Source organism: Ovis canadensis, chromosome 16 (assembly GCF_042477335.2).
Source record: "Ovis canadensis isolate MfBH-ARS-UI-01 breed Bighorn chromosome 16, ARS-UI_OviCan_v2, whole genome shotgun sequence".
Taxonomy (NCBI): domain Eukaryota; kingdom Metazoa; phylum Chordata; class Mammalia; order Artiodactyla; family Bovidae; genus Ovis; species Ovis canadensis.
In genome coordinates this window covers 37,909,982-37,931,076 of record NC_091260.1, presented here as the reverse complement: position 1 = coordinate 37,931,076, position 21,095 = coordinate 37,909,982, and the positions used below count along the sequence as shown (strand labels likewise).

The 21,095-nt window shown below is 39.8% G+C and overlaps 1 protein-coding gene across 1 annotated transcript in view; it reads right to left on the bottom strand.

Moving 5' to 3' along the window:
• The window catches only part of ARL15 (ARF like GTPase 15), a 462,998-nt gene that overhangs the window by 365,421 nt on the left and 76,482 nt on the right, over positions 1-21,095 (bottom strand). The window lies entirely within an intron of this gene.

Sequence of the window (21,095 nt, the reverse complement as noted above, 5' to 3'; positions counted from 1 at the left end):
TTGAAACCAACAGTTTCAGTTCCACTGCTCACCACTGCTACAATAACCAACCCATTCTTGTCCATCTCTCTGATGACACTTACCTGAACATCCTGTCCATTTCATTCTGCTTCTGACCACATTTCCATGTCGCCTCACAACCCCCAGCATAGAAACCAACTTCTGAACAAGACTGACAGAGTCCTTCCAGTTTTCTGGCCACTATCTCCCTGACTTAGCCAGCTCAGGCTCCCCTTATAAAATACCAAAGACCAGGCAGCTTAAACAACAGACATTTTCTCTCTCACAGCTTAAAAGGCTGGAAAGTCCAAAATCATCAATCAGGTAGGGTGAGGTTTCTGGTGAGAACCCTCTTCCTGGCCTGAAGACAGTCACTTTGTCTCCATGTAGCCATTTGTTTGGGGGGTGAGGAATGGAGCACAAGAGAGCTAGCTAGCTCTCTCTGCCCTCTGACATCTCTTCTTATAAGGGCACTGATTATATCAGATCAGGGCCTCATCCTAATGACCACACTTAACCTCAATTACCTCCTTATAGCCCCTGTCTCCAAATACAGTCATAGTATCGGGATTTAGAACTCCAATGTATGAACTGAAGGAGGCATATAACTGAGCCCATAATATCCCCCTCTAATCTCAAGAGAAGACTTGGCCCCTTGGCAGTCTACACTCCAACCACATGGACTACTTACTGTGATCTTATTTCCATGCCTGTGCTCAATTTACTCCCTCTCTGGGACCCTCTTATCTTCCTCCTCCTGTTTCTTCCTCTCAGCTCATCCTTTAACCCTCAGCCTACGTAACTTCGTCTAAAAAGTCTACACTGACCTGCAAGCCCACTCCCCCTCTGGAATTAGGGACTCCCCCTGTGTGGTCTCAGAACACTAATGACATGCGCCTATGCTGCTGCTGCTGCTAAGTCACTTCAGTCATGTGCTTCCGACTCTGTGCAACCCTCGAGACGGCAGCCCACCAGGCTCCGCTGTCCCTGGGATTCTCCAGGCAAGAACACTGGAGTGGGTTGCCATTTCCTTCTCCAATGCATGGAAGTTTAAAGTGGAAGTGAAGTTGCTTAGTAGTGCCCGACTCTTAGCGACCCCAGGGACTGCAGCCCGGCAAGAGAACTGGAGTGGGTTGCCATTGCCTTCTCCGGACATGTGCCTATATCCCTTACTGATCCATGAAGGCAGGTACTATGTCTCATTCATTGTTGATCTGTAACATACACCAGACAATACACTTTCAAAAGGTATTGCTGTCCAGTACCATTCTCAGGAAGGGAGCAAAGGAGGGCGGAAAGGAGGGGCCAAAGTGAGGGAGACTCGTCACTGTCTACAGAAATCCACTCTTCAGCTTTGCATGTGAAGTCACCCTCTGCTGGGCCTCAAGGCCCTAATGTTAACAAACTTATGATTATCCAAAGGGAAAGTGGGGGGTGGGGAGTGGGGGATAAATTTGGAGGTTGGGATTAACGTATACACACTGCTATACATAAAACAGAGAGTCAACAAGGACCTACTGTATAGCATGAGGAATGCGACTCAATACTCTGTAATAACCTTTATGGGAAAAGAATCTGAAAAAGAAAGGATATAAGTATACATATAACCGAATCACTTTGCTGTGCACCTGGAATTAACACAACATTGTAAACCAACTATACTCCAATATAAAATAAAACCTTTAAAAAAAAAAAACACCCTAATGTTTATATTTTAACGTCTACATAGAAAAAAGCAAGGCCCTATGCTTCCTTTTGGGGGCAAAAATAGAAGAACCAATGAGCAGAAGTGAGAGAGAAACAGAGTTGGAGTGGGGAGAGTGTGTGTGTGTGTGTGTGTGTGTGTGTGTGTGTGTGCGCGCACTAGGCACTCAGTCATGTTTGACTCTTTGCGACTCCATGGACATGAACCGCCAGGTTCCTCTGTCAATGGAATTCTCCAGGCAAGAATACTGGAATGTGTAGCCATTCTGTTCTCCAGGGGATCTTCCCAACCCAGAGATAGAACCCAGGTCTCCAGCACTGCAGGCGGATTCTTTACTGTCTGAGCCACAGGGACCCTCCGGGAGAGGGAAGAGGGGGCTGAATGAAAAGAAGAGGCTTGGAATTTGTTTCAAAGTACCTCAAAGTTCCATTCCATGTTCAAGATACATTCTTTTCTGCACTGACTTCCTTCTACTCCCACCAGAACCAAAGCTACAGTCTACTCTCAGATCCCTTTCAGCTCCCTGTCCTTGTCCGCAATGGCCTCCACAATCCACAATGTCCAGCCCTACCCTTTTACTGGTGCAGCTGTTTCCAAGGGCCCTGGACTCCTGGGTTCCCGAGGACTTGCAAGGTCAAAGTTATTCTCCTAACAATACTATTATGAAGTATGATTTTCATAATACATTATTAACCTCTTGCCCTGTGTTAGCATTTGCATTAATGGTGAGTAAAACTGTTGGCCTCTTAGCAATTCATGGCAGTGGCACCAAACACTACAGCAGCCACTGTATTTTTCTCTGCTACGCACTGGTAAAAGTAATGTCAGTTTCACTTATGAATAGCCTTGCTGAAGCTGTAAACATTATTAGTTTTACTAAAATCAATGGTCTTAGACTTTGAAAGGACTTTGCTCACATGCGATTTTTAAAATTATGTTTAATTATTATATATTGGACTTCCCTGGTGGCTCAGATGGTAAAGTGTCTGTCTACAGTGCGAGAGACCCAGGTTCAATCCCTGGGTTGGGAAGATCCCCTGGAGAAGGAAATGGCAATCCACTCCAGTATACTGCCTGGAAAATCCCATGGACAGAGGAGCCTGGAAGGCTACAGTCCATGGGGTCGCAAAGAGTCGGACATGACTGAGCAACTTCACTTCACTTATTATATATTACCTTTTAAAAAGATGAATTGGCGGAAAATTGCTTTACAATATTGTGTTGGTTTCTGTCATACATCAACATGAATCACCATAGGTATACATAAGTCCTCTCCCTCTTGAACTTCTCTCCAACCTTCCACCCCTCTGGGTTGTCACAGAGCACCTGATTTCAACTCCCTGCATCATAGAGCAAATTTCCACTGGCTATCTATTTTACATATAGTAATTTATACGTTTCCATGCTACTCTCTCAATTCATCCCACCCTATCCTTCCCCCACTGTGTCCACAAGTTCTCTATGTCTGTGTCTCCACTGCTGGCTTGCAAATAAGCTCATCAGTACCATCTTTCTAGATTCCATATATAGGTGTTCAGTTCAGTTCAGTTCAGTCCCTCAGCTGTGTCTGACTCTTTGCAACCCGATGGACGGCCGCACGCCAGGCCTCCCAGTCCATCACCAACTCCCAGAGTTTACTCAAACTCATGTCCATCGAGTCGGTGATGTCAATCAACCATTTCATCCTCTGTCGTCCCCTTCTCCTCCCGCCTTCAGTCTTTCCCAGCAGCAGGGTCTTTTCAAATGAGTCAGTTCTTTGCATCAGGTAGCCAAAGCATTGGAGTTTCAACTTCAGCATCAGTCCTTCCAATGAATATTCAGAACTGATTTCCTTTAGCATGGACTGGTTGGATCTCCTTGCAGTCCAAGGCACTCTCGAGAGTCTTCTCCAATACCACAGTTCAAAAGCAGCAATTCTTCAGCACTCAGCTTTCTTTATAGTCCAACTCTCACATCCATACATGACCACTGGAAAAACCATACCTTTGACTAGATGGATCTCTGTTGGCAAAGTAATGTTTCTGCTTTTTAATATGCTGTCTAGGTTGGTCATAAATTTTCTTCCACGGATTAAGCGTCTTTTAATTTCATGGGTGCAGTCACCATCTGCAGTGATTCTGGAGCTCAAAAAGATAAAGTCTGTCACTTTTTCCATTGTTTCCCCATCTATTTGCCATGAAGTGATGGGATTGGATGCCATGATCTTAGTTTTCTGAATGTTAAGTTTTAAGCCAACTTTTTCACTGTCCTCTTTCACTTTCATCAAGAGGCTCTTTAGTTCTTTGCTTTCTGCCATAAGGGTAGTGTCATCTGCGTTACCTGAGGTTATTGATATTTCTCCCAGCAATCTTGATTCCAGCTTGTGCTTCATCCATTCCAGCATTTCATATGATGTATTCTGCATATAAGTTAAATAAGCAAGGTGACAATCTACAACATTGACGTACTCCTTTCCCAATTTGGAACCAGTCGTCTGTCGTCCCAAGTCCAATTCTAACTGTTGCTTCCTGACCTGCATATAGATTTCTCAGAAGGCAGGTAATGGGGTCTGGTATTTCCATCTCTTTCAGAATTTTCTACAGTTTGTTGTGATCCACAGTCAAAGGCTTTGGCATAGTCAAAACAGCAGAAATAGATGTTTCTCAGGAATTCTCGTTTTTTTTTTTATGATTCAACGAATGTCGGCAATTTGATCTCTGGTTCCTCTTCCTTTTCTAAAACCAGCTTGAACATCTGGAAGCTCATGGTTCACATACTGTTGAAGCCTGGCTTGGAGAATTTTGAGCATTACTTTGCTAGCGTGTGAGATGAGTGCAATTCTGTGGTAGTCTGAACATTCTTTGGCATTGCCTTTCTTTGGGATTGGAATGAAAATCAACCTTTTCCAGTCCTGTGGCCACTGCTGAGTTTTCCGATTTTGCTGGCATATTGAGTGCAGCACTTTCACAGCATCATCTTTCAGGATTTGAAACAGCTCAACCAGAATTCCATCACCTCCACTCGCTTTGTTCGTAGTGATGCTTTCTAAGGCCCACTTGACTTCACATTCCAGGATATCTGGCTCTAGGTGAGTGATCACGCCATCTCGGTTATCTGGGTCATGAAGAGATTTTTTTGTACAGTTCTTCTGTGTATTCTTGCCACCTCCTCTTAGTATCTTCTGCTTCTGTTAGGTCCATACCATTTCTGTCCTTTATTGAGCCCATCTTTGCATGAAGTGTTCCCTTGGTATCTCTAATTTTCTTGAAGAGATCTCTAGTCTTTCCTGTTCTATTGTTTTCCTCTATTTCTTTGCACTGATCACTGAGGAAGGCTTTCTTATCTCTCCTTGCTATTCTTTGGAACTCTGCATTCAAATGGGTACATCTTTCCCTTTTCTCCTTTGCCTTTCACTTCTCTTCTTTTCACAGCTATTTGTAAGGCCTCCTCAGACAACTAGTTTGCCTTTTGGCATTTCTTTTTCTTGGGGATGGTCTTGATCACTGCTCCCTGTACAATGTCACAAACCTCCATCCATAGTTCCTCAGGCACTCTGCCTATCAGATCTAATCCCTGTCACTTCCACTGTACAATCATAAGGGATTTGATTTAGGTCATACCTGAATGGTCTAGTAGTTTTTCCCTACTTTCTTCAACTTTAGTCTGAATTTGGAAATAAGGAGTTAGTGATCTGAGCCACAGTCAGCTGGTCTTGTTTTTGCTGACTGTATAGAGCTTCTCCATCTTTGGCTGCAAAGTACATATCAATCTGATTTCGGTATTGACCATCTGATGATGTCCATGTGTAGAGTCTTCTCTTATGCTACTGGAAGAGGGTGTTTGCTATGACCAGTGCATTCTCTTGGAAAAACTCTATTAGCCTATTATACAGGTGTTAATATATTTGTTTTTCTCTTTTTGACTTATTTCACTCTGCATAACAGGCTCTAGGTTCATCTACCTTATTAGGACTGACTCCAATGTGCTCTTTTTTATGGCTAAGCAATAATCCACTGCACATGTGTACCACAACTTCTTTATCCATCCATCTGTTGATGGACATCTAGGTTGCTTCCATATCCTAGCTACTGTAAATAGTACTGCAACAAACACTGGCATATATGCCTCCTAATTATTATGCTTTATCTTTATTATTACCTTTCTTTTTATCATTTTATGATGAAATGGAAGATATGCATAGAGCATTTTTGCTACATAACAAAGTACGAGGGTTGTAGCAAGAAAAGTTACTTAATGAACTGAACTGGCTTTTTTCTTTCATGGAACTCCCTTTTTACTGAAAAAAATCACTAACAAAGTATAATTTTCCAAACTTGCATATTTCACAAACATTTTCTGAAAAATAAATGAAGTAAGCTTGTCAATTCAAGGAAAACAACTGTTAGTATTTTGCCAATGATAAATTTAAGCTTTCAAATGAAAATTAAATTTTTGGAAAACCTGTATCTGCCCCCATGAACTTGACAAAATCCCAATACTGAAATCCTTTTTTAATGAGATCACTAGTGATATTAACAAATGTGACTTTTTTAATATATTGTGTCAATTTTGCAATCTTGTAACTCAATAAATCAAAATCATGCATGGGTGAGATATCCTTCTAAAACAGACCAGTGGATTTTTAACAAAATAGGCTAGAATAAGTTCACTGATTGGTTTTAGGTTCAGCATTGCAGCTAACCTTTAAGAAACTACCATTTGAGAATGCGCTCAGAATCACAGAATGCTCATGATTATTAGAAATAATATAAAAATTCTCCTCCTGATTGCAACTTCATGTCTTCATGAAGCTACATTTTTTTAAATGTACTTCAACCAAAGAAACCTGTTGCAATAGATTAGATGCAGAAGCACACACGAGAATCTAAGAATCTTCTATTAAACCAGTCGTTAAAAGATCTGAAAATCTTAAATAATACCACTTGCCTTGCTAATTTTTTTCATTTTGGAAAATAGCTATTTTTATTGAAAAATGTCATTCATATTAATAGGTAATAGTTTATTACTGCTATTTTTAAATGAATTAATAAAAAATAAAATAAATGAATTAATAAATGTTTTCAGAGTGTTTCACTAGCTATTTAATAAATGATAGCTATCTTTAATAAACATAAACAAAGCTCGTTATAGGCCTTAATAATTTTCAGTGATGTAGAGAGGTCCTGAGACAGTTTGAGAACAATGATATTATTGTATTTGACTTTGGCTGATCTTTCCATGCCACATGCTAGTGCTAAGTCGTTTCAATAATGTCCTGACTCTTTGTGACCCTATGGACTGTAGCCCACCAGGCTCCTCTGTCCACGGGATTCTCCAGGCAAGAAAACTGGTGTGGGTTGCCATGCCCTCCTCCACGGGATCTTCCTGACCCAGAGATCAAACCCATGTCTCCTGCGGCTCCTGCATTGCAGGCAGGTTCTTGACCACTGTGCCAGCGGGGAAGTCCTTCCTTCCACACCACATCAAGTCCTATACACTGTCCATGAAGCTTCCCTACCCAATGGTGCTTCCTCCTGGGGCCCTACTAGTTTCAATGCCACTATTTTAATACACTCATATTAATGAGTTAGACTTTTAAATGACAATCTTCTAGTGTCCATGTTTAAGAATTTTAGGAAATCTGTTTTCTGATAATTGTTAACACAGCTAGCCCTTGAAAATGAGAACATAATACAGGAGACTTTATTCAGAAAAAGAGTAAAATGCACCCTCTAGTGGACATGTAAGCTCACAGAACACAAAAGAAGTTTATTTGGAAGAGTTCTGGCCTCACTCCAAGAAAATTCACAGTAATAAAATTGCAATATATAAGTAAAGGAAAATTATCAACTTTAATTTTTTGAGTAAACATTTTAAAAAGACCTTGAAAATATGAAGCCAAATCTGGATCAGACTTAATAACTAAATGCAAATATGAATTTGAAATCACATTGCTACATGCTTAATGAAAAAGTAACCTCTTTTGAATTATGAGTTGATTATAAATAAACTATCCAAAATAATCTGTTTAAATTATGCATTGTTTATTAAGTAATAATATCTTAAAATATTTAGAAACATATAGCACTGATGTATAAAGCTGACTTATTATTATTAGTCCAACCTCCAGATAGTAAAACTACTCTCAACACACAATCTCAGCATTCCAATGACCTGCCAAAAATCCAAAAATTTGAATGAGAATCAGTGCTTGGGGCATATCTTTATTTAACTTAGTATGTTAATGTTAATAAAAAGAACTTAATTCTTTGCATCCTTCTCTGAAATTAAGAGTGAAAATATATACAACTTCATACTTTTTACAGTTAAAAATAATGTAATGACATAGAATGACGTCTAAAATATATAGTTTAAAAATATGAGGTTACAGAATGAGTGGCATGATTTAATTTATGTTCTTAAAAATGCACACCCATGTTTAAGCACAGATATATGTTAACAGGAAATTAACCCTAAATATTCATTGGAAGGCCTGCTGCTGAAGCCGAGCTCCAATACTTTGGCCACCTGATGCCAAGAGCCAACTCATTGGAAAAGACCCTGGTGCTGGAAAAAATTGAGGGCAAGAGGAGAAAGAAGGGGGACACAGAGGATAAGATGGCTGGATGGCTTCGAATGTGAGCAAACTTTGGGAGATAGTGAAGGACAAGGAAGCCTAGCATGCTGCAGTTCATGGGGTCACGAGGAGTCAGACATGACTCAGTGACTGAACAAATATGTTAATAGCTTGTTGTTTTCAGTTGATATGTCATGTCTGATTCTTTTGCGACCCCATGAACTGTAGCCTGCCAAGTTCCTCTGTCCATGGAATTTCCCAGGCAAGAATACTGGAGTGGGTTGCCATGCCCTCCTCCAGGGGATCTTCCCGACCCAGGGATCAGGCCCAGGGATTGAACCCAAGTCTCCTGCATTGGCAGGCAGATTATTTACCACTGAGCCACCACAGAAGCCCATGTTAATAGTTTATCAAACTATTTCTGAGCAGAAATGTGTATTACTGGAAAAAGTAATGGAGGAGCTTTTTTTCTTTTTTTTTTTTTACTATACTTCTATACTGTTTAAATGTTATGCATTTTTTTAATTCAAAATATTCAAATAGGGAGCTTTTAGTAAGGTACAGGGATTAACAATTGATTGAAAGCATCTCATGGAATGAAAATAACTAGTTATTTCATCAACTAGTTATTAGAAGGTTAAAGTAGTAATGAGAAAGTTGATCTCGCTGTTTTTTAAATCATGAGACCAGTATTTGGAAAAGATTTTTTTTTAATGCCTTTATCAATAAAACATCTGATGTCTTGATCCATGGATGATGATAAGCTGTGGTGGTACAAACAATCCACTCTGCCACTTTTCAGAACTCTGGCAAGGACAGTTACTCCTTTTCAACTGGGATCATCTGACCAGATGATTGTGATAGTCCTTTTTTAAGTCTCAAATTCTATGACCCATGAAGTGCTGAGATATAATACTATCACAGTCATGAAATTATTCTTTAGCTTTAAATAAATAATAATTGGAGTACAAGTAAGAGATTAGAGTTTTAATTAGTATGAAAAAGTAGGTGTTGTTTAAATGGATATATGCCACGGGCAAAATATGATTACATTATGAAACACTGGCATATTATAAAGGCCCATAGAATTTCATATAAATGACGACAATTAGCCAGGCTCCTCCTAAGTTGTTGGCTTAGAGATATTGTGTGTTCAGATTAAAAAAAATAAAGGCAGTTGGAACAAGTACATCATTTGTCTTTTTCTACCTAATGCTCCAATTGTCATGGGTAAGAGTATATTCCTTAGTGCTTGTGGTTTGGTAATACCACTGATTTTCTTTAGTTTTCAGTCAACCCTACTAACAACGTCAGTTGAGATTAAGGATGCCAATTAATTATTTATTTTAAAGGACTATACTCAGGAGGCTGCTATGGCTGAGGCTAGCTCTAGAAAATCAGTGGTATTACCAAACCACAAGCACTAAGGAATATACTCTACCCATTCCAATTGGAGCATTAGGTAGAAAAAGACAAATGATGTACTTGTTCCAACAGCCTTTATTTTTTTTTTATCTGAACACACAATATCTCTAAGCCAACAACTCAGGAGGAGGAACCTGGCCAAGAATAAATTTCTATTGTTGTCACTTATATGAAATTCTATGGGCCTTTATAATATGCCAGTGTTTCATAATGTAATCATATGTTGCCCATGGCATACATCCATTTAAACAACACCCCCTTTTTCATACTAATTAAAACTCTAATCTCTTACTTGTACCCCAATTTTATTTATGTTGAGACATTTGTCTCATTTTACTAAAACCCTCTGCCTATGCTTAAAGAAACATAACTTCCTATTAACCAACTAAATTGCCTCAAACACATTTGAAATTTGTGGGATTATGAGCACCGGCAGAGTAAGTTTAAAAACTAGTGAGGATGAGAGTGGGGAATATGCGGAACCAGGATTCAGTGATCAATCATGTCCAAACTGTATATTCAAGTTTTACATGGGGAATTGCTCATTTATAAGGCTCCCTTATCATTGGCCTGTGTCACAATGATACAAATATGTGTTGGGCTCTGAGGTAAAAGAAAATAACTGTTCAGTATACATTTTCAAGTCACCATAAGACCATAAGAAACATTTTTTATTACTTTTAATACTGCCTCTCAGCCTCTCAATCCAAGATGAAAGAATTCTAAGGGTTTTACCATGGCAGCAGGGCTTTATAAAAAGATGGTTATTAATGCTGTATTATAAACTGCAAAGTTGCTAAGACAGTAGATCTTACATGTTTTTACCTTTTACCATTGTAATAATGTGAGGTGATGGATGTGTGAATTTATCTTATTGTGGTAATCATTTCACACACTAAACATATCAAATCATAACACTGTACACTTTAAACTTACAATGTTATATCCCAATTATATATCAATCAGGCTGGAAAAATATGTATAAGAACATGGAAATAAATCATCTGAAATTTAACTAAAATAAGAATAAAGGCCTACAATAAAATGGCAAAGTAAAACCAGACTTAAAAATGTGCTCTACAAGAAAATGACCAAAAGGACCCAAAAAGAGGCAAAAAGGGTAAGGTAATGTGTGTGAGAAAACACATCCTTCCTCAGAACTAAAACTAAGGGCAGAAGATCAACCAAAAGACTCTGGGGGTTGACAGAGATTACCTTTCAAGAGTGAAACTCGTGAGAAGTACAAGGAATATCATGACTGCCCACTCTACCCCCCATACAAACTGTAGCAGTCTCCTCCACCTGAACTCCTTTCCTGATAATCAAAGAGCAACAGGTTCCTGTTGGAAAACTAAGACTGGAGTCAAAAAAGTAGGGCCATCGCTAACCTGTTTTGCTGGAGGCATTTAAAATAAGACTACTCAGACGTGCACAGAGAAACCTCTATCCTAGTTAAGTGTGATCTTTTACTATGGCAAGTAGCATCTCGGGTTTTTTGAGGGCACAAGAGGCAAGTTACACTTCACCTTAATTCTTCAGAAATTCTCCAAGCTGAAAAGTAACCCACCAGAGCTTGTTGAACCCAAGAATCTTCCTATTAAAAAAAAAAAAAAAACTTTAACCACACACATGGCCATGTAACTGGAGAACGCAGCTTGCAGCCACGTGTGGCCATGTGGCACCAATGGAATGGAAGTGGAAGGGATGTGTACAACTGCCAGGGCACCTGCATATTTATAAGGGAATTCACTGTCTGCCTCCATGCCCATTCTTCCTACTCTCCCCATCAGTAGAGACCAGAACTCAACTAGTGTGCTGATGGCACGTGACTAGACAGGGAGATCAATATAAAGGAGTCAGGTGCCCAGGACCCAACTGACCCTCAGGCTCCTCAGCTCACCCAAATGGAAGGCGCCAGGTCCCGCAAATGGCACTGCTATTAGGTCCAGGTCACTGAGGCAGGGATAGGGGGAAAGGCTCACTGCTGCTGCCTCAAGGCCTGGGCCTGGCCAGTGTGTGGCCCTGGCGAGGGCTCTGGAGTCCTTCAGGACACAGCCCCAGGTCTGTTCTGTTCCCTGAGCCGTCCAGCTCACCTGCTAGCCTGAAGGAGAGGTGAGCTGGAGGGCCCCGGGAGAAGGCCAGGATCCACCTCTTACCTCTCTCTCTGCCTGACGACCATCACTCCTTCACTGACACTCGCTTGCTTGGGGGAGGGGCCCACTGCAGTGCTGACCAGTGGACAGTAGCAGCACTAATGGACCCACAGTCACTGTTGCCTGGTAACAGGGCAGGCACCAACCGCCATGTGCTAAAGTCTGTGCACAGCAGTGCTCTAATACATTATGTCCATTTAGAATAGCGTAACAGGATTATTAATAAAGTTTCTTTGCATACACAAAGCATTAAATAACACAATTCTCAAAAATAAAAATTCATTACGAATGCTATAATTGGAAACCTGGCACACCAGATATAACCCGTAAGGCTGCTGCCATCTGAGACTACCGTGTTAGTTAATTAAGATAAATGGAGGTGATCTTTAGCAGGATTTGTCTTGAATGTGCCGAGTCTTCAAAAATACATTTTTAATCAAAAATTGTTCCATCTATGGAAAATAAACAAAGGGAAACTGATGGATAATTCATCTGTTTAATGTATAATGGGACTGAGCAATTGACTGACCATGAGGGAAAAAAGCAAAGTTGCCTCACACCTTATTCTGAACTAAATTCCAACTGGATTCCAATTTTAAGTGTGAAAAAATAAAACCACAAGAGTACCTAGAAGGGGAGGAAGAGATCATCTATTTAGTTGTAAGGGTGTGGGAAAGCATCCAGCCCTTCTTTCCGTATTACCAACTCCCAACATCCTTCCTGTCATTATGGTTACCCCACCTGTAAGGTTAACAAAATTGCAAACCAAAATGAGAAAGCAAGAAGAAGGAACAACCAGGCCACTGAATCTTTCACATCCAAAGACAAGCCCAGATCTGGGGGTGAGTGGCCCTTTCTGCCCTGGAAGCACTGTATGTGACCACTTTTCCAGTGCTCAGTGCCAGCTCCAAATTCTGAGCCTGAAATACCTTCAACCCAAACCCTAGCTCTAAAACAAACAGCAGAACAAGCAAGCAAAAACAAAACAATAAAAAGAGCCAAGAACCCAGGAACTATTAGAACACTGAGGATGCTGACAGTAAATGTCCCTTTCCTGACTTCTAAAGCCAGCCTGTAGCACAAGACAGAAGACGGAACTGTGGCCCAAAGGATGCTCCATTCTTCCCACGTTACCCTACCAGGGTCTTTTTCAAGAACATGGCGCATGAGGATAAGCAGTTATCTCTAAAGTGATCTTAAGTTCATATTCTTCAGCAGTGCTGACTCAAGAACTTGACCTTGACATAAAGCCAACTTCACAGACCAATCGTCTCTTCAAAGAACAAGAAAAACCTTGAGTAAAGGTTAAATAAAAAAAGCTTTCCAAATCACCCTCAAGGGAAACAGATCAAGTTGCTATAATAAAGAATAAGGTAATCAACACATTTCAAGAGCCAAAAAAGTATTCTTAGAGATATGAAAGCGTAACCCCAGAGACTTACTGTAACTCTCTAAGATTTGGGGCCAGATATTTATGACTGGCAGATGAAAGCGATAAAATTAACTACTTTTAAAATGCAAGTGTTATAGCTATCCAATCTAATCCACAGCAATAATCCCGAGGTAAAAGACTAGGGCTACTTTATAGATGTTGAGCTAGGCCAATGATTCTTCTAAGATGATAAAAGGAGTAAATGTAGGATCAAGATTGAAATCCAGGTCTTCTAACCCCAAGATCAAAGGTTCTGCACCATCTTATAGCAGAACCTAGCAGGAAACAACATCTTATCCCTGGTAGGAAACAATATTTAGGTCAATTTGTAACATTTGAAGGAATCACTAAGGCTAGCATTTGGTAAAAAACTGAACTAACTTGGGGCAAAGGAAACGTCTTTCATTCCTACCATTGTTTTTCATATTCTATAATCCAGAAGCAACTAACACTATCATTCAAGACATTAATTTCTATAATTAAAAAATGTTATGTGCAAATTACAGGTCAAATACCCTTCTACAGTAAAATACTGGCATGTGTCAATAGAGTATTTCTTTTTTAACCCCAATATTAGTGCAGATAAGGTGATATACTTAACATCTACTTGGGTAAAAAGTCATCTGGAAAAAAAAATGCTTTCAAAAGTTCTTGGTTTCTCTGGGGTATTTGGGAGTCTGAGCCCCTGTGGCAAAGACTGCCAGAGAGGTTCCACAATACTTATTTTCCTCTCCTTCCTTAGTAAGAGAACATGGCCCTCTGGGGAAAATGCTGTACTCTTCAGCTTTATCTGTGGTTGTGTGACCATACACTCTGAAATATGGGAATTAAGCAAAACTAGGATGAAACAGTGGTCATGTATGGATGTGAGAGCTGGACTGTGAAGAAGGCTGAGTGCCGAAGAATTGATGCTTTTGAACTGTGGTGTTGGAGAAGACTCTTGAGAGTCCCTTGGACTGCAAGGAGATCCAACCAGTCCATTCTGAAGGAGATCAGTCCTGGGTGTTCTTTGGAAGGAATGATGCTGAAGCTGAAACTCCAGTACTTTGGCCACCTCATGCGAAGAGTTGACTCATTGGAAAAGACTCTGATGCTGGGAGGGACTGGGGGCAGGAGGAGAAGGGGACGACAGAGGATGAGATGGCTGGATGGCATCACTGACTCGATGGACTTGAGTATGAGTGAACTCCGGGAGTTGGTGGTGGACAGGGAGGCCTGGAGTGCTGCAATTCTTGGGGTTGCAGAGTCGGACACGACTGAGCGACTGTACTGAACTGAGGATGAAATTCCATGATGTTTCCTTTTAAAAAGGGGAAATACTACTCTATGCCTTTATTACTACTGTCTGAAATGTGGGCATGATGGCTTGAGCTCAAGCAGCCATTTGGGATAGCAAAGTATAAGCCATGCTTTGGCAGATAAAGCAACAAAATAGAAAAAGACTGGATTCTGAAAGATCAGGGGGCCATCATGTTAGCCCTAGACTATTTACCTCCAAATATGTTTGCAGAAATAACTTTCTAGCTGGCTTAAGCTCCTGTACACCGGACAGTAGAATCTAATTCTAACTGATCTGGCACCCATGATTTTTACTTCTTTGCAATGATTTCAAGGATCTCAATGATCTCAGCTCATTAAATTCTCATCTTTAATTTACTTTATATCCAAAAATAAACTTCCCAAAAGCACACAATATGACCAAACCCGTGTACAGAGTAGGGGACTCTGCTGCAATATTAAATAGCATCAAAAAGCCCTACTCTGGGATCCATTATGTATTCTTTGTGCGTGCTAAGTCACTTCAGTTGTGTCTGACTCTGTGTGACCCTATGGACTGCAGCTTGCCAGGCTCTTCTGTCCATGGGGTTCTCCAGGCAAGAATACTGGAGTGGGTTGCCATATCATTCTCCAAGGTATTCTTCAGTCACACTCAATGACCTCCGTTTATATTCTTTCTACAACACCTAACATATTGCACTGTTTGCCAACACTACCCCTCTTCTGCCTGTCAACTAGATTAAGAACTCTCTAGCTCACGAGAAATGCCTAGCACAGTGCAGACACTCAGAAAATGTTTGTGATCTGATAGAATAACTCAAAACCAGGCCTTTACAATGGGGTTCCTTGTCATAACTGGAAATCCTCTCAAGGTATAGTTAGACATGCTACTGAGTTATGAATTTATCTCGTGGTTTCCAACCAGGAAATGTTTAAAAATAGCAAATCTCTGGATCCCGCCTGCCCAAGATGACTGAATCAGAACCACTGAGGTTGGAGTCTAGGCATTTGCAGTGTATACAAACTAGACCTACACTATTTATACAACAGCTCACTTCCAAGGAAGGAAGGAAAGGAGAACAATAGAGTGACTTGAAAATCCTCTGTGTTCCGATGTTAGCATATGCGATAGAGTGGAAAACTGCCTATTGCCTTGTATTGCTTTATGTTCTGCTTCCCCTAGCGCTGGTTTTCCTGCCTCTATAAAATGCTACTGCCATTTTATGAATTTCTTTGAACTAGTTCAAACTATGAAGATAACACTGCTAAAATTCATGTTCTCTAACTCAATAGTTTTTCCTTAAAATTCAAAATGTCATCAATTATTAGCTACCACTCTCAAAGCCCCCACATTTAAAAATAAAAGTCAGCACTTAGGTAGTTTTTTAATAAGCACATTCCGTATTTTATTTTACATATCTAAATAAAAGTTGCTTCTTCAGTGTTGTCTATAGTTATCCAATATTTTACTGACTTATAATGGACATAGAAAGCATTTATGGGCCTTTCTTCTCCACCACAAGCTATTTGAGTAGCATCGGAAAGATTTTCTAGGAAGTTAATGTTTCTCTTAAGGTATTCATCCGATAGAAAACTCAATATATTATGATAACACAATTAAGAACTATCAATCTGAACAGTTAGAAGTTGGCCTTTTGGAATGAGTTTTCTTCCTTTCAGGCCAGCAATTCTAGTTAAAATGCATCCAGTCCCATCAGTAATCCAATAATAAACAGTCAGGCCACATTAACAAAGTCTTCAAACTTCTGAATTGCTGGTGGTACCAAATACCATTCAAAGTCCCAATCTTTGATTAATCTATTAAAAATAAGCCTGCAAAACTAATAGTAATCATGGATGGCCATCTAAATATAATTAACTCAATGGTTGTGTTAGTAAAAATATCATCCTATATTACTATTCAGAATTGTAAGGAAATGAAACACTCTATAGATATTTACACATTTTTCTAAAAGCAATTTACTTGAGGCTTTATTGTCTTTTATTTCCTCACCTATGGAATGGAGATAATTATACCTACCTCATAGGATGGTGTTTTCCTTGAGATCACATGATTTTTAATATGCTTCTCAAATAATAATCTCAATAAACAGCAGAATAATAATAGTATTATTATATAATTTGCTGCCTTCTTTTTATAATGCCTCAAATTTATTAGTTTGGTTCATCTTAAAATAACTAATTTTAAACTTTACGTTCCATCAGATTCCTTATGTAATACCAGCATGTGTAGACAAGCTATACTGCAAGCACCAAGGTTAAGAAAATGTGAGCACTGAAGAAAAAAGAGTATTGAATTTTCTCCTCAGCAGACTGAATTGGTCATCAAAATCTCCCAAACCTCAGGACCAGAAGGCTTCACGGGTGAATTTTGCTGAACATTTAAAGGAGAACTAACACCAATGTTTCTCAAACTCACCGACCCCCCGCCCCCAGCCCCCCCCCAAAAAAAATCAGAGAAGGGAATACTCCCAAACTCATTTTATAAGACCAATATATTATCTGGATACCAAACCACAGAAAAGGACACTACAAGAAAACTATAGGCTGATATCCCTGAAGAATGTAGGCACAAAATTCTCACTAAGATACTAGCAAACCCAATTCAGCAGCACATGAAAACACTTATCATTATCAAGTGAGATTTATACCTGGGATGTAATGATGGTTCAACCAACACAAAATTAGTGTGATATATCACATTAACAGAATCACATGATCATCTCAATAGATACAGAAAAAGCATCTGACAAAAGTCAGCATCCATTCATAATAAAAACTTTTAAATTCGGCATAGAAAGAACACATCAACATAATAAAGGCCATATATGACAAGTTCATAGCTACATGATACTCAGTGATGAAAAGTCAGACACTTTTCCACTAAGATTAAGAACAAGACAAAAATTCCAACTAACCACTCCTATTCAACACAGTACTAAAGTACTAGCTAGAAATGGCAACCCACTCCAGTATTCTTGCCTGGAAAATCCCATGGACAGAGAAGCCTGGTAGGCTATAGTCCACGGGGTCACAAAGAGTCGGACACAACTAAGCAACTTCACTTTCAGAACAAGCAGGCAAGAAAGAGAAAAACAAAAGAATATCAGAATTGCAAAGGAAAAAGCATAATCTATTTTAGGATGACATGATCTTTTTAATATATAGAAAATCCTAATGACTCAACCCAAAAAACTGTTAGTGTAATTAATGAATCAGTTAAGTTGCAGGATATAAAATTAATCTGTAACAATCAGTAGCATTTCTATCCACCTACAGCGAATTTTCTGATAAAGAAATAAATCAATCCATTTAAAGTAGCATCAAAAACAATAAAATACTTAGGAATAAATTTAACAAAGGAGGTAAAAGATCTCTCTTCTAAAAATGAGATGTTGATAAAAGAAACTGAAGACACAAATAAACAGAAAGGGTGTTATTTAGATGGTCCACCATTTCTTAAAACCAGATAGGCCCAGAATCAAACCTATGCTCCTCAAAGATCATTTTCTAGTTCCCAGTTATTATAGTTCTCTATCAGTCCTATCACCAATTTCCAATGAGAAAAAGCCCTCCAAGTTTCAGACTCGTGGCATCCATCACAGTGGCTGGGCCTAACTTCCCTCTCCCTGTTTTCCTAAACATGACACGTGATCATTTTTCCGACGACACAGCCACACTCACCTAATTGGGCTTCAGTCCTTACAGGTGTGTGAAGGGGCGTGCTGGGCCACAATGCCCCCACCTCAAGCCACCTGTGGTTTCACAGCACAGGGACAGAGCTCAAGGTCTTTCCTCCCATGACTCCAGTACCACATCAGCACACAGTCGCATGCAATCACCCATGCAGGGGACACAGCAAACACCCTCTAAACCTCCCTGAGAGCCTGGTTAGCTACCAGTTCCCATTCGATCCCCTGAGAGCATTTCTCAGCTTCTTCCTTGCTTCTCCATTCACAGAGACCCTCCTCTGGTCATGGCACTCAACTCGCCTCTGTCATGTGGGTCTCATCCTTCCTTTCCAACCTTTCGCCAACTGATTTGCTGAGTTTCATACTATGATAAAATACACTTCTAGAATTCCAAAACAATTTGAAGAGTTTTTTTTTTTTTTTTACTGTTACTGATTTGCTACCAAAGGCTTCTTTGACCTTAGAAAGAAATCTACTATTTGGTTGAATCAATCCATGAACCAGGCTTTTAGTCCTGTTGTCACAAAAACTAGGAGAATTGGGTTTGAATTCCAACACCTGCATTAGTGAGTCCCATGCCTTGAACAAGTCACAAGGCCTTTCAATGAGCTGGCATCCTCATCTATAAACTGAAGCTATTAGGCTAGAAATAATATTTGAAAGGGAAATGGCTGAGAGATTCCAATTCTAAAATTCTATGAGTTTAAGTACTTACTGAACCCAACTCTGTGTTAGGATGGCAGAATGGGGCAAGATACAAGAGCTGATCTCAATGAACACACAATCTAAGTAAGAAACTATGGTATTACTGACTTTTAAATTACATGCTAAACCCAGAAGGATTAAAGGGCGAAGTGATGAACTAACTTTTTGAGGAATACATAAGGAAATATTATTTAAATCCTGCATTGGGAAAGGCCTTCTATACCCTTCTCTGGTAATAATGCCTTAGTCTATCATAGAGAACCACTTCTCCCACCCACTCTATATAGTTTGGGTGAGATTGAGCCCATCTCAGCTCCAGAGACAGGCACAGATGCAGGCTTGGCCAATCACTGCCTCCTGACCATGGGTCTGGTTCATAGATGGACACTTTTAAACCTCAGCCAGGACAATCAGAGGAAATGAGAGTCTAGAACAGGACTTTTGTTGGAATTATTAGAAATAAGCGTCTTCTTAGAAGGCGCTGCTGACTGTAGAATTTCTGGCAATCATCTAGCCACCAGGAGGGGATGGATCCAACAGGGAGTAAAACAGAACTGAAACGGGGGTATGCAAGTAACCTCTGACAACCTCCCTGTACCTCTGAATCCAGATAGCCTGAAGCTACAGTTATCCCTTCATCCTAAGGCCAGCTTACAATTTCTGGCCACAACCAAAAACTTCTCACTAATAAACTCCAGTGAGTGCCAAAGAATTGATGCTTTTGAACTGTGGTGTTGGAGAAGACTCTTGAGAGTCCCTTGGACTGCAAGGAGAGCCAACCAGTCCATTCTAAAGGAGATCAGTCCCGGGTGTTCACTGGAAGGACTGATGCTAAAGCTGAAACTCCAATACTTTGGCCACCACATGCAAAGAGCTGACTCATTGGAAAAGACTCTGATGCTGGGATTGGGGACAGGAGGAGCAGGGGACGACAGAGGATGAGATGGCTGGATGGCATCACCAACTTGATGGACGTGAGTCTGAGTGAACTCCGGGAGTTGGTGATGGACAGGGAGGTCTGGCGTGCTGCGATTCATGGGGTGGCAAAGAGTCAGACACGACTGAGCGAATGAACTGAACTCAACAGAAACTCCCCTCAGAGCTTCCCAATGAAAGTAAAGCTATAACCATTCCAACATTTGAAAATCTATTTGCCCATACTTCACAATCTATTAATTATACAAATGAAGCTCTGGATCCAAATCTCTAAAGGCACACAATCTTACAAACTTAAAAATAAGTGCCCTTCACAGTATGAAAAAACATCATCTTGCAAATACAGCTACAAGGAAATGTTTAATCATTTAGCTATTTGAAGAACGTGTTTCCAAGTATCAACAACAGTAGAATATTATTACCTGCTGCGAGACAGATTCAGAAAGATTTAAATAGGTGGCAGGCCATTAGAGGCCATATGACAACTCGTTTCTATAAAACTATTATTAGCATCATTAAATTGCCCCACTCATGTCTTCTGAGAAAGTATGCATCACAGAATATTTCTGAAAATGTGCCACCTAGAAAAACCTAGATTTAGACTGTCATGAATACATGTAATCTAGGATAACTCAATTATTATCTGTAACAAATATAAATACAGCACATTCAAGTCAACAACCTGAAATTATCCACCCTCTTTTATTCTCCTCATAAATAGAGACTGTTTTATAAATAAATCCTTGCAGTTAAGACTCATAAAAAATAGGGGATATTGGAAAGGTGTGACAATAAGTGTGTAGTATAAACAGAAAAAAAACATGTATATGATAACTGAGAATAAAGTGTTTGAGTTTTCTTGTAATACTAAGATTCCATGGCAGGGGTCACTGAATCACAGCCCCTCAGCCAAATCTGGTCTGCTGTCTGTTTTTATTTATAAAGTTTCATTGGACTACATACAGCCATGCCCATTTGTTTGGTTTTGTCTTGGATGCTTTCACGGTACAACAGCAGAGTTGAACAACTGTAAGAGAGTCTACAAAAACTAACATAATTACTATCTGACTCATTATAGAAAAACGTGAGGTCCTCTGCTCTACGGTTCTATTAGATTGGTGCAAAAGTAATTGCGGTTTTGCATTGTTGAACTTTGCCGTTTGATATTGGAATACGTTTCTAAATACGTGTG